The sequence below is a fragment of the Semicossyphus pulcher genome, unplaced genomic scaffold, assembly GCF_022749685.1.
Source record: "Semicossyphus pulcher isolate SPU_LCO1_2020_fin unplaced genomic scaffold, fSemPul1.0.p SCAF_19, whole genome shotgun sequence".
In the NCBI taxonomy this organism is placed as follows: Eukaryota; Metazoa; Chordata; class Actinopteri; order Labriformes; family Labridae; genus Semicossyphus; species Semicossyphus pulcher.
In genome coordinates this window covers 15,022,224-15,037,172 of record NW_027211692.1, presented here as the reverse complement: position 1 = coordinate 15,037,172, position 14,949 = coordinate 15,022,224, and the positions used below count along the sequence as shown (strand labels likewise).

Genomic DNA, 14,949 nt, shown 5'->3' with positions numbered 1-14,949 from the left:
CATGTACGTCTATACATGAGGACCCTCATTGAAATCATGTCATCCTCAGCTTCTTATCTGAACCTACCTTCACAACTATGCCAACCAATCTGACATATATCAGACAATTGGTGTTTTGTAATAAAAGTCTTTTTTTTCCTTTGGTTTGCTGATCAGAGGGGGTTTCAGATGATTGGGACTTTTAAAAAACTTCGGGTTCAAGCAAAAGTAACAAGGGGGCGGGGTTTAGCAAAAGGTCTTTCTGGTTAACATATGGTAAAGAATAGTCAACTTGGTGAAGGTAAAGGGACGATAACTGTCATGTTTCAAATTTGACTAAATCGTACCTGCTGTTTTTTTTCTGGACAGTCTTATGAAATGGCATGGGGCACTTCAGGAGGATCAAAAAGTGACCAAAGCCTTCAATATATTATTGCCATTTTAGGGGGTGCACTAACACAGTGAGTTTGGAAAATGGACCAACAATGAACTTTGAGAAAACATAATGAAGCTAGCCTCCTTTGTATGTGGATGAATTTATATACAAGAGTTGTGTTGTCACGATACCAAAATTTTGACTTCGATACCAATACCAAGTTTAGCATCATGATACTCAATACTGAAATGATACTCGAAACTAAAACGTTACTGGTTCGATACTCGATAACTTATAGATCAGAAACAGGATGTCCACAAGGGTTGGTCACATTTTGGAATTCACAGTTAATTAACTTGGAAGTGTTTCCTTTCTTGCATGACACTGTTTTGTAGAACTTTAGCATACGGGAGTAGTATTTCCCCTGGAAACTTCAGCAGCTCGTTGTATTCACCAGTACACTGCGTAGAGGTACTGTATTTACTTTATTAGTATACTGAGGATGGCTCGCTGTTGTTGTCGTCAACAGTGGACATGTTGTGGCAGAGGCGTATATGCAGCTAGTGCTGCATAATTAAAATTCTAGTACCAAACCGCTTCGAATAGAAAGTATTGAAAAAGTATCAAACTTTCGGTGTATCGTGCAACACTATACAAGAGTGTGTAGTGCAAAAGCAACAGAGTCATTAAAACACAGTAAATAGGATGAATCATATATTTCGACAACTAAGGAGATAACAGTGGGTCTGTTTTTCCACTCACAGCTTCCGCATTATATCCCCGCCTGCTCAGGGCACACTGCTCACCATTTTAATGATGTCAGCTGAAGCTATTAACGATGCTGTCACAGAGCAATAGCTGGATTTTAAGAAAATGGTGGGGATGGTAGCAGGAGGGGGGATTAAGGGGTCATCTTCTATCATCTACCATGAATCTCTGTGCTGTGCTACTCAGACCTGCACAGCAACACTACAAGAGAGTAAAAGAGGAGCTTTATTACGTGTAGACACAAAGTAAAGACAAGCAGTAAAACCGAAAGGGAGAAGAGATCCAATAGGAAAAGTGACTATGTCGAGGGCTGCAGAAAAAAGCATGAACATGGCAGCAGCCCACTCTTAATGAGTCATAAATCAGCTTGATATGAATCATCTCTACAGCGCTATTAGAACAAAGTGTTGAGAACCTCATTAATTTCCATTAGGGAGCAGCTATCTGGTAAGTTTACTATAGCATCAAATTTTCTCCAAGCTGCTATCTTTAAGATCTTACAATAACTCTCACAGATCCCTTAGCCTGTATTTGCTTACACGCCATTACTCTCAAGTTTGGGGTCAATCCCTTTCATTTACAGGAGGAACGTTTAAGGGGCAGTGACTCATTTCAAGGGGAGCATCCCGTCCCTAGCTGTTCTGTCCCCAATTCTAAGCCTAATGTGGGCACTGTAGATTTTATAAAATCATCTTAAAAAAACCTTAGAATTTACTAAATATACTATTAATGTAGCATTTATCAGACATACAGATATCAGATACAAAAGTTTCACAAAAGCACTTATGAAGTGGCTGTTGTAGTGGTTATTTTAGTCTTAATGATTCAGCTGTTGGCCTCCTTCTGCTTTGAAAGCAGCACTACCCTCTGTGCTTCCTCCACCTGCCTCTGTCACTCCTTTTGAAGACGTCACTGCAAACAATTTGCAACAACCAGTATAAAGCATCATTTACATAGCTGCATTAAAACTAACTACAGTCAACAAGTGGATTTAAGTTACTTTGCACTCCGCAGTTTTGTAATGTGATGTGATGAAATCATATTGAAACATGTTATGAGCATTAATAGTTTAAAGACATGATAGAACTGATGAAAACATTGCCTGGGGTGCAGTCAGTGCTAATGACTTTAACTATGAGAATGAAATGTAAAACAGCATAAGCATAGTTTGTGGACGAACATGCACAGCAAATGTCTGATGACGACATACTTTACTGAAGAGTCCTGAGTGAATGTAAGAAAGAAGGAAGGAAAGAAGGAATAGAATTGAGTCAGCATGTGTGGGGCTCATTCACTGACAGAAATGACTGTTGACTCTGGGGCCGATGACTTCATCGCTCATTCACTGGGAGCTTGGCAGGCTTTCCACAATCATAACACAAGGAAAGACCGCAGCAGCAGCAGCAGTATAACATGCATCAATTATGATAATTACTGTTATGTATTTGTTTGGTCCAGAAGTGCACTCCAGCCAACGAGGGCAAACAAGCAGCATCGGGCGCCACAGCAGCCACTACACCCAACATGTCTCTAATATGCATTCACACACAGTGAGGGAGAAAATGGACTACGCAATGACTAAGCTGTGCTACAATCCCTGTCTGCTTAATGCTATCCATTTATTCATCATTAATATACCATTTACTACTTTAACTTACCACAGGGCCAAAGCATTAGAGTACTGATGTGCTCCTGCAGGTGTGAAATCAATACAGCCTCTAAATACCCACACCGTCTCCCATTTCCTTACCAGAGAGGTGAAGATGTAGGTGTAGTAGACTGACAGCATTCCTAGCTCCGATGCCTGTAGAGCAAAAAGACAAGAGGGGCAGGAGGGGAGAGATAAAGAGAAGCGTAAGAGAGAGAAGGAACAAAGGGCACAAAACAGAAATTCATGGCTTGGCGTTTAAAGAAAAAGATGTTAAGAGGCAGCTGGAGGAGGGAGGGGAGAGCGAACAGAAAGCATAGATAGTCAAGAATAAAGGGTTTCTGCAGAGAAGTTGAGAGGTCAGTGATTCGGTGTAACCCAAGCTCCACTCTGCAGCACACAGATCAGATCCACATCTTGATAAGATGAGACACATTCTTATCTGACGATGGCTCTCAATGGAGCAATTAATTTCTGAGGTGCATTAGTATGCTGCCTGACACTCTGTCTTACAATGTGATTAAATCAAAGTCACAGTGAGGAGCAGTTGTGAAGGACAGGGTGAACTTTTCATGGTTTCATTTCATTGAAGTTATTAGCAAAAAAAAAAGAAAATCATCGAGCTATAGGCTTCTGTCTAATGACGCCGCAATGCATACTTTGATTAAAATCAATAAGTATCAGGTCAATACACTATATATCAAACCAAAGGGTCTCAAAGAACATCTTTTTATTTAACCCTGAGTGAAACTCCTCCTGAGCATGAATGAAACGTAATGCCCCTCGTGAGATATGACTCAGAGAACATCATTTCCACACCTGCTTTACTGAAATGTACATATTTCCATAATAATTAGCTTCCACACTGATATTATTCTAAAATTGCGTATCATCAGAAAGAGTTTAATAACAGATATTTAGCTGTCATATCTGCAAAGAGAGTAACATCTGTGTGGGTGTTTGTGTGCCATTAGCAGCGTATGTCACTCTGTTCTGCAGGAGCATACATAATAAAACAGTAAGAAGCAGAAAGGCACCAATTAATTAAAGCAAAAACAGTCAAATACAACTTTCATTATTAAATTGTGATTAACCTTTTACGCTTGAACATCCTTCTTTGAATATAGTTAGAGTGCTACAACTGCTACTACTATGAACATAAATATCATGCTTCACTAAACAGAAACTGACATTTCAACCTAAACCTCCTTTGTTTGCTGCCCACATCCCATTCAGAAAACACAAACGAAACAAACAGCTGATGAAAACTATCCCTTTGTTCTCCCTTCACTGTATTTAAAACCAGCTTCCTGCTCTCCCTCTCACTTTGTGATTTTTTGTTGTTCTACTCCAGCGTTTGGTCAGCATGCACACAGTCTACATGGTCCCTGTGTACTGGACTCACATATCTGTCCCTCTCTGGTCCCTTACAGCTGTGTACAACAATGGAGGCCTGACTGAATGAGATTACATTCAGAGTGCTAACACAGCTGACCTAAACCCCCCTGAATGCTAAAACCTCAGAGAGGGAGACCTTTGTCTGCCGAGGGTTTGATGTAAGATGTAAACAGACAAATAAGGGGGAACGTCTTGCATGTCAAAGGACGATCCTGTCCCTTCAGACAAGCTGGGCGCTCTTAGCATCATCTGAGACTGGCAAAAATGCCGGCAAAAAGCTTTGATATGTTTGATGCCGGGGCACTTCACATGAGAGGCGGGGCTGCCAACTATTCACCAGCCTGCTGCAGGATTGTCTCATGTCAGACAGAGAGACAGACAGCGTGACAAATAAAGGAGACAAACGAGTGAGAGCTTGGGGGATGTACAATACCTCATGGGGAGGAGAGGTGTGAAGAAACAAAGTGAAATTGTCCCCTCTGAATTTCTGCGGGGAAAAGAGCGGAGGAAAAGGGGCAGAGACACAGAAAGAAAAAGAGCCCCGCTGTGGGCTCCCACTGCTCTGTGGCCCAGGGTTGCCATGGTTCCCATGGTGACTGGATGACCACTGATAGCAGCATGAACACTTGATTGAGGTGAGAGATTGAGACTGTAGACTACAGTGAGAGAGTGTGATGGAGAGAATGAGGGGGAAGAGATGGAAAATGAGCGAAACATCCCTCCCGTCTCCAGTCGTTGTCACCTCCACTCTCGCCATCCATCCATCGTCTTCTAGAAATAATGAGGTGTGTATTAATTACTAAGAGGCCATATGCTGCTGCCAAACACCCTCGCTTCCTCGCCTCTCACAATCACCTTCACAGATGCCATCAAGGCTCTTTACAAACAGAAGTTTTCAATCAGGAGAAGCTTGGGCGTTCTGTTTCAGTAAGGGTGTCAAAGGTCCCAATAAAGACGTTAATTATTGGTTTGTTCCTTTAGTGGAGAAAACATGTAAAGGTTACTGATGCTTCTGACAGAAATAGTGCTCACTTATGTTCTCACACGATGAACTTTAAGGCTTTGTAGAGTTATTTCTATGGAAAACTTATTTAAAGAGAAAGAAGCAACAGATGGAGAGAAGATAAGGAGGACATGAAAGAATCAGTCCACTTAATGTGTGTAGCGGTAACTACCTTTTTGATTAAAAATTTACTCTCGTTGAAAGGGGCACCACCTCCGATTGTGAGGAAATTAAACAGACAGAATTACAGGAAAATGTATCAGTCTCGTTATCTTTTTAGTAAGATCTGAACACATTGACCATAGTTCTGTTTTGAAAAATATAGGCAAACGACTTTTATCAGTAAATGAAGACCTTTTTATTTATAATAAAATGATGATTAATAAGTGAAAAGGGGGCATACAATGAATATAAAACACATAAAATTGTTACCTGGTTATGAACTAAAGTACTAACTTGGCGAAAGTGATAAAGAATATGATTTGATTTTGTTTATGGCGGATAAACTGACGGGTCGGATATCAACTTAGATCTCTAAATTTGGGATGGTGAAATTTCAAAATATTATACGCTACATCAACTTTTGATCACAGCAGTGTCGGAAGTTTTATGCCTACTTGTTGCAGTGTTGTCAGAGGGTTTCTCCGGTTGGGTCCTTCTATAGTTCGCTCCAGTCGGCGGCATCAAGGGCTCCGCAACGGGTCTCCACCCGGTGAAAGGCCGTCACTGCCGGTCGACGAATGCAAGGATCGATGTTATATTAGCTGGCCAGAGCATCCACCACGGTGGATCGGTAGAAGTCTCTGGTTAACTGCCTGGGCAAAACACGCTGGTTCCGTGTTCAGTGCTGGTAGTCGAAACTTCTTAATTAACTTGTTTAAATAACTTAAAAGTAATTTCACTGGCCGGGCGATAATACCTTCAGACTATAAAAGCAGGCTTTACTGATGTATAAAAAGAAAGTAAATCAGGCTTGCTTCGCTGAGCTGGATACAATTACGCGTGACTTTGACGGTCGAGAATTAACGAAAGAACGAAACAAAAGAAAATCCGGTGAAAAAGAATTAAGATTAAGAGGAGTATATAAGGCTCTTTGGTGGACTGTGAAAACCAAAGGAAAAAAGAAGCGCGGACAAAAGAAAGTTTGTGGTTTTATCAATGTTGTGACTCCTCACTTTATATACCTGTCATCATGATGCTTCGTCTTACTGCATCAATATACCTGTCGTCATGATGCGTCGTCTTACTGCGTCATTATACCTGTCGTCCTGATGTGTCGTCTTACTACATCATTATACATGTCATCCTGGTTGTCATCTTACTGCGTCATTATACCTGTCGTCCAGGTTGTCATCTTACTGCGTCATTATACCTGTTGTCCAGATGTGTCGTCTTACTGCGTCATTATACCTGTCGTCCTGATGTGTTGTCTTACTGCGTCATTATACATGTCATCCTGATGTGTCGTCTTACTGCGTCATTATACTTGTTGTCCTGATGTGCCGTCTAACTGCGTCATTATACCTGTCATCCTGATGTGTCGTCTTACTGCGTCATTATACCTGTCGTCTTGATGTGTCGTCTTACTGCGTCATTATACCTGTCATCCTGATGTGTCATCTTACTGCGTCATTATACCTGTCATCCTGTTTGTCATCTTACTGTGTCATTATACCTGTCATCCTGATGTGTCGTCTTACTGCGTCATTATACCTGTCATCCTGATGTGTCGTCTTACTGCGTCATTATACCTGTCATCCTGTTTGTCATCTTACTGCGTCATTATACCTGTCATCCTGTTTGTCATCTTACTGCGTCATTATACCCGTCATCCTGATGTGTCGTCTTACTGCGTCATTATACTTGTTGTCCTGATGTGTCGTCTAACTGCGTCATTATACCTGTCGTCTTGATGTGTCGTCTTACTGCGTCATTATACCTGTCGTCCTGGTTGTCATCTTACTGCGTCATTATACCTGTCGTCCTGGTTGTCATCTTACTGCGTCATTATACCTGTCGTCCTGATGTGTCGTCTAACTGCGTCATTATACCTGTCGTCCTGGTTGTCATCTTACTGCGTCATTATACCTGTCATCCTGTTTGTCATCTTACTGCGTCATTATACCTGTCGTCCTGGTTGTCATCTTACTGCGTCATTATACCTGTCGTCCTGATGTGTCGTCTTACTGCGTCATTATACCTGTCGTCCAGGTTGTCATCTTACTACGTCATTATACATGTCGTCCCGATGTGTCGTCTTACTGCGTCATTATACCTGTCGTCCTGGTTGTCATCTTACTACGTCATTATACATGTCATCCTGGTTGTCATCTTACAACGTCATTATACCTGTCGTCCAGGTTGTCATCTTACTGCGTCATTATACCTGTCATCCTGATGTGTCGTCTTACTTTTTCATTATACCTGTCGTCTTGATGTGTCGTCTTACTGCGTCATTATACCTGTCATCCTGGTTGTCATCTTACTGCGTCATTATACCTGTCATCCTGATGTGTCGTCTTACTGCATCATTATACCTGTCGTCCTGGTTGTCATCTTACTGCGTCATTATACCTGTCGTCCTGGTTGTCATCTTACTGCGTCATTATACCTGTCATCCTGATGTGTCGTCTTACTGCGTCATTATACCTGTCGTCCTGGTTGTCATCTTACTGCGTCATTATACCTGTCATCCTGTTTGTCATCTTACTGAATCATTATACCTGTCGTCCTGGTTGTCATCTTACTGCGTCATTATACCTGTCGTCCCGATGTGTTGTCTTACTGCGTCATTATACCTGTCATCCTCGTTGTCATCTTACTGCGTCATTATACCTGTTGTCCTGATGTGTCGTCTTACTGTGTCATTATACCTGTCGTCTTGGTTGTCATCTTACTGCGTCATTATACCTGCCGTCCTGATGTGTTGTCTTACTGCGTCCTTATACCTGTCATCCTGGTTGTCATCGTACTGCGTTATTATACCTGTCGTCATGATGCGTCGTCTTACTGCGTCATTGTATCTGTCATCCTGTTTGTCATCTCACTGTGTCATTATACCTGTCGTCCTGATGCATCATCTTACTGCGTCATACCTGTCGTCCTGGTCGTCATCTTACTGCGTCATTCTACGCGCTGTCCTGGTTGTCATCTTACTGCGTCATTATACCTGTGGTCCTGGTCGTCATCTTACTGTGTCATTATACCTGTCATTTTGGTTGTCATTTAACTGTGTCATTATACCTGTCGTCCTGATGTGTCGTCTTACTGTGTCATTATACCTGTCGTCCTGATGCATCGTCTTACTGCGTCATTATACCTGTCCTCCTGATGTGTCTTCTTACTGCGTCATTCTACGCGCTGTCCTGGTTGTCATCTTACTGCGTCATTATACCTGTGGTCCTGGTCGTCATCTTACTGTGTCATTATACCTGTCATTTTGGTTGTCATTTAACTGTGTCATTATACCTGTCGTCCTGATGTGTCGTCTTACTGTGTCATTATATCTGTTGTCCTGATGTGTCGTCTTACTGCGTCATTATACCTGTCCTCCTGATGTGTCTTCTTACTGTGTCATTATACCTGTCATTTTGGTTGTCGGCCTACTCTGTCATTATACCTGTCGTCTTGGTTGTCATCTTACTGCGTCATTATACCTGCCTGCTTTGAAATCTTTCTCTGGGAGAGACCTTTGTTGATGCGGTATAACTACCTTGTGTCTTGTTGCTGTGCTCAGTCTAGTTTAGTTATGTTGTATGTATTTTGGTGTTTTGATATTATTTCTGGTTTTCTTTGGTCACTTTGTCTCTTGTTGTCATGAGTTCTTATTGTTAAGTTTGTATATTGTGTTCCTTTCTTGGTTTAGTCTGGTTTAGTTGTGCATTTCATTTAGAGAATTTCCTGTTTTACTTTGTATTCCTGTCAGTCCTGAGTTTGGTTCCTAGTGTTTCCTGTTTTATTTTGTAGTTCTTGCCCCTTGTATGTCATGTTTTGTTTTACTTCCCTCCGTTGTTCTGTTTCCCCACCTTGAAGATTGGCAGTGTCCGAAACCGCAGACTAACGTACTGCCTACTACATACTCAAACAGTATGTACTGCATACTGCCTACTAACCTGACTATTACGATGCCGTTTGCATCATACTCAGAGCCGTCTTCTCCGTATCACGTGACTTAATCGTTTACGTATGTCCGGTTTGATCTCCGCCATAGTAGAAGCTGAATAGCCACAATGCATTTTGGGACGGTTGAGTACAACCAGTGAGCTCCCGTCTCATACTCAAACATCCGGGCCGATCTAGTATACATCCGGGCATTTCTCGCATACACAAAATTGCATACTATGAGATGGGAAAGCATGACATACTCAATTTTCTTTTTGCTCCTGGTTCCCTGTCGGTGGTCCGGCTGACACCTGGTTCTGGTTCCCTGTTGGTGTTCCGGCTGACACCTGGTTCTGGATCCCTGTTGGTGGTCTGGCTGACCCTAGGTCCTGGTTTCCCCTTCAGAGGTCCGGCCGACACCTGCTCCTGGTTCCCCGTCGGCGATCCAGCCGTCACCAGCTTCTGGTTCCAAGCCGGCGGCCCGGCCTGGTCGGCCTACTGGCTGCCCTCCCGAGAGGCTCTGTTTGCCTGGCTGCCCTCCAGGCCGCCCTCCCCAGAGGCTTTGTTTGACTGGCTGCCCTCCAGGCCGCCCTCCTGATCTGCTTCGCTCGCTTGGTCGGCCCCCCAGCCGTCCTCCTACTCTTCCACAACCTCACCTTGGTAGCAGTAGTTTGGCTTTTCCTCACCCAGTTTTAAGCCTCTCAAACAGCTGTTTCTGTTTCAGCTAATGACTGTGTTTCAACCTACATGTGAAATTGATGATCATTAGCACCTGTGGTATAATTAGTTGATCATACACCTGACTATGATCCTACAAATCCCTGACTTTGTGCAAGTGTACCTTTAAGAATTGATGCTGGTTTGAAAGCAAAGGGAAGTAACGCCAAATATTGTTTTGATTTAGATTTTTCTTTTGTTCGCTCACTTATCATTTTGTAAATTGATAAAAATACACAAGTATTTATATTTTTGAAAGCATTCTTAGTTTACAGCCTTTTTTGACACCTGCCTAAAACTATTGCACAGTACTGTACATCTACTTTCAGCCTTGAGTTTTCACGGATGTGGCTCAGTGGTAGAGTCGGTCGTCTTTCAATCGGAAGGTCGGAGGTTCGATCCCCAGCTCCCTCAGTCGACATGTCGAAGTGTCCTTGGGCAAGACACTGAACCCCAACTTGCTCCCGGTGGCATAGCCAACAGGTATGAATGTGATAATTGACTGACAGTTGGGCCTCTTGTTTGTTTTCATGACACGAGACAAAGGAATAAAAACTTTTTCATGCAGAACAAATGGACTGATTACCTCAAATTAAACTATTTCAAAGCCATCAGACACAGAGGGACATCTCTATGAGTGTCTCTTGCACTGAGTCCCATGGTAACAGACCGTTTGACTCCAGTGAGGAAAGAGGGATTTGCCCTAATTAAAGCAGAGCGGACTTCATCACAATGCTCCCAGCAGCATTTCCTCTGTCACTTTGCATCCATATATTAGCAGACCCGGACAGTTATTGGGCTAACTTTCCATATAGGAGTTAAAAATTAACAATCTGAATGAATTGGAGAGCAGTGGATCTCAGCATGTTGCTGTGACACTTGCGTTGGGCTAACCTTGGCAGTTTGGCAGATCTCATCACACTCATCTAACATCTTTTTGACATTGGCAAGGAGACTCACAAGAAAAGGACATATCTTTGTTGAGAAGGATTTGCTTCAGCTGAGCCTCCACCTGCTTTTTCCATAAGAAAATCGCACTCTAGACTTTTGCCTCAACAGATACTTCATGTGATTTTTGTCATGGTGACAGCAGAGCAGTTGATCCATCACACAGAGACCAATTTATGGGCAGCAATTTTAAGTTATCAAGCTGGCTGCTTTAGCTTTTCCACAGCCCATTAACACAAGCTATAGCAGCGTCCCAGTCACCGGCATCATGTCTAATAGCTTCTGTAATTATGTCTCAGTGTCTGCCTGTCTTTCAGCCTGTCTGTATTGCCGTGTATCACCGTGTGTGTTTGTCTTCCTGTACCTGGCTACCTGTGTCTGTGCACTCATGAGACATCACTCCTGGCTGCGGCTCGCTTGCCTGTCTGTGTCTCCAACCTGTCAGATCAGCTTCCTCTGTACTATAACGCAGAAGAACTTTGATGAGCTTGAAATAGCTTCTGCTAAACCACCCTCCTCGTCTGCCTCCTGCATCCGCGCTCTGCAGCTTCTAGCAGGGCATCAAATACAATTTCACATCATCAAGTTCGTGACATTAGAAGCTGTGCTGTCCGAGATGTGGCTGGCTAAAGAGCAGACGCACATTCACACACAAAAAGAGTGAGACACAGGAGAAAAGCTCATATTCTCTTTAGTGTTCAGGCTGAACAGGATTCAAAGGAGAGTCACAATCTTTTTACACCAGGGTGCTTTATAGCAGCCATGTTCCCTCACTGTTTGCTCTGGTGAACCGGCTTCAATCGAATGAAAAACATGCAGCTGAATGAGAATTTGCTCTTCTTTAGTTGGACTTGTGTAGGTCCCTATAAAGAGAAAACAAACATGGTGTCCTGTGATGTTCGTGTCCCTTCTTTTCATAGAATGTGAGTGTGTGTGTGGGAGCATGAGAATGTGTGTATGCGTGTACCTCTATTTTTATGAGGACCAAGTTTAAGGCCCTGACAGTGAGGTTACTTTTTCATAGATCTGTTTGGTTGTTTATTAAGATCAGAGGTAAATTAAAGGTGAAGTTATAACTCATAAGACTTTCATCTAATCAATCTTGATAGTATTTATGATCGGCCATGTTCAGAAGTATTTCCATTTTGTATTTCCCTCTTTACACTTACAATGATAGAATCCGCCATTCATGTGCAGGATTACTACAGGAACTTACTCACAGGAAACACAAGAGATCGAGATGAAACAGTCCATGCATACGTCATTACTGTAAGTGCACGGGATAAACAATCACAGAACCACTCAGACAAAAAGTGCTCCAATGCAGCTTTACAATGTGTTTTTTTACAGACAGATTTGACCTCTCACCTTGCTCTTGAAATGTACTAAACTAACTGTAAAGTGTACGATAGGATGTCGTCACATTTCTACCAACCTTTACAGATTCCATATAAAATGGAGAATCTGGAAGCACGCAACTGAATTTTAGTCTGGAAAGGTGTTCTGGTTTCTGTTTGTAGTCTGAGTAGTATTGACCAATCACATATCACCAGGCTTTGGTGTATGCAGGAAAAACAGTTCATGTAAAGAGCAAAAGCAGGCGGAACGTGATCTGCCATAATGACATCACAGTTCCCATCAGTCATCTGACATTGATTTAGCTTTTTATCAATTTCTTTAAACAGAAATCTGCATGAAATTTCAGCTTACTATTTGATCTAGATCAAAAATTTCAACTTGAGCGACGTATTCACTTGATGCTGTGTCGCGAAAACCGATCAGCATTTAGAATTCCTTGACTTCCTGAATGCATCAGAAAGGATCGATCCAACCTCAATGTAACAAACCAGCATCCTCCTCTTGAGGACAGACCTGAGATTGCATTTGTATTTTTAACAAATCTACATCATGATGTTGTGATTTCGGCAAACTTAAGACCTGATAATTGCAAGTAAATCATAAGAAAAGCACTTTTTTTTCTCCTGTTCACACCTGAAGTAAGCCTGAGTGAAACTTCTGTGTAACGTACTATTTACAGTGAAACTGAGACTAACCAGAAACAGATGAATGGGCGCTCCTCTGGAGGGATGTAATGATCCAAGAAATGACATATCTGGAGAGGCGATTTTTGCTTCACTTTTCATCTGGACAGACTGTCGCTTCTTAAGTTGCTAATTAGACTGTAAATTACAAAATTAGGGTTTGAATCTAGGGAATGAAAACTTGTGTGTTAATGAGAGCGTACTTCCTAATTGACATGGATGACACATGGCTCTGCCAGGCAACCACTCATTTACCTTTCACATAGTGTCACCAAAGGCCCACAAGTTTACACACACACACACACACACACACACACACACACACACACACACACACACACACACACACACACACACACACACACACACACACACACACACACACACACACATGCATGAAGTACTCCGAAGAATATATACCGCAGCACATAAAGACCCTTGTAGTTCAAAACATTAACTTGTTGTGAATTTTATTAGCTGAATGTGAAAGTCTTGACAGGTTTGGTGGAGCTGATCTGAGGCGCTCCTGCTGATCTGCAAACAGCATTCACATTCATACACACAGGAAGCAGCAAATGTCTTATCCTGCAGAATGACTGTAGGTTTCTCAGCTTGAGCCTGTGATTATTGTACTAGGAATGCAATAAAAGAAGCAAGTTAAATGCTTTGGGAAAATGGCAAAATGGCAAGATAGTAGATTCAAGTGAGCATAATTTTTTGTTTTAATACTTTCTATAAAGGAATTCACAAGAGAAACGTCTATTAAAGGTCTCTGGCTGACAGTGAAATAAATTATGGATAAGAAAGGAAGGGATCAAATGCTCCCTGCTGGATTTAAATCAAGAATATCGGTCACATGACAAACCCATCTAGACCACATGAACATCAGAGGACGTCTCTTCAAGTGTATTTTTGTTAGATATCCCAACACAGGTGAGAAGTTGAAATCCTAAGTGATACTTTCCAAATTAGGTTGAAAGCCCAAATAAAGTCTTTGCATTTCGCTCTCACTAACCCATGCACACAAACTCCACCCACTCACGCTCCACAAATCCAAAATCTCATTACACTGAGTCAACTAAATTTTCCAAAATGCAGCAGGAGAGTTTAAAGCTTTTAAAACCACAAACCGCAGCAGCTACAAACACCACCACCATCAACTTGACTACTGACATGGCTGCCTTCCACATCAGCATCATTAGCAGTCACAGTATAATTACTATCATCAAAGTCATCGAGACCTTCCCCTGCAATTACTATATCCTAGTCATTCTCACACCTCTGTACACATTCCTGTTCACAAGTCATCGAGGCATCTCTTTCACCTTTCAGCTCTGATTACAGGTTTGTGATGGCAGAACCACACAGAGTGTGAAACCTGGCGAGACAGCAGGTCAGCCCTAGAAACTGTGAGTAATGGAGAATTGTAATTTATTGAATGACACTGGCAGGCATCATCGCAAAGTCGTGTCCATTTGCCCAGCACAACATCAGGAAGATCAGAACCTACCTGTCAGAGCAGCCAACACAACTCCTGGTACAGGCTCTCATAATATGACGCAATGACTACTGGCAGGCCTCCCTGTATGCACATTCAAACCTCTGCAGATGATCCAGAACGCAGCAACGTGACTGTTCTTCAACCAAGCGTAAACAGCACATGTCACTCCACTGTTCATATCCCTCCACTGGCTCCAAGTTGCCACTCGCTTCAAATTCAAAAACGGCTCCTGCCTACCTGAACACCCTCATCCAGGCCTCTTCACTCCCTCCCGCCCTCTACACTCTGCCAATGAAAGGTGCCTGTTACTCCCATTACAGCAGCACCCTAACAGGACCCCAACAGGACCCTAAGTCACTAGCTAGACTCTTCTCCTCAGTAGTCTCCTGGAATGAGTTACCAAACTCCATTCGGTCCACAGAGTCCATTTGCACCTTTAAGAAAAAACATGAACATTTACAGACAGGG

At 42.5% G+C, this 14,949-nt stretch overlaps 1 long non-coding RNA gene across 1 annotated transcript in view; it reads right to left on the bottom strand.

Annotated features, from left to right (window-relative positions):
- Positions 1-9,614, bottom strand: part of LOC138597081 (uncharacterized) — a 35,657-nt gene extending 26,043 nt beyond the window's left edge. Inside the window, exons 1-2 of the long non-coding RNA XR_011308592.1 lie at positions 9,537-9,614; positions 2,874-2,927 (exon numbers count right to left, since the gene is read on the bottom strand). This is a non-coding gene — a long non-coding RNA (uncharacterized lncRNA). The remainder of the gene's footprint in view (positions 1-2,873; positions 2,928-9,536) is intronic.
- Positions 9,615-14,949: the final 5,335 nt, after the last annotated feature.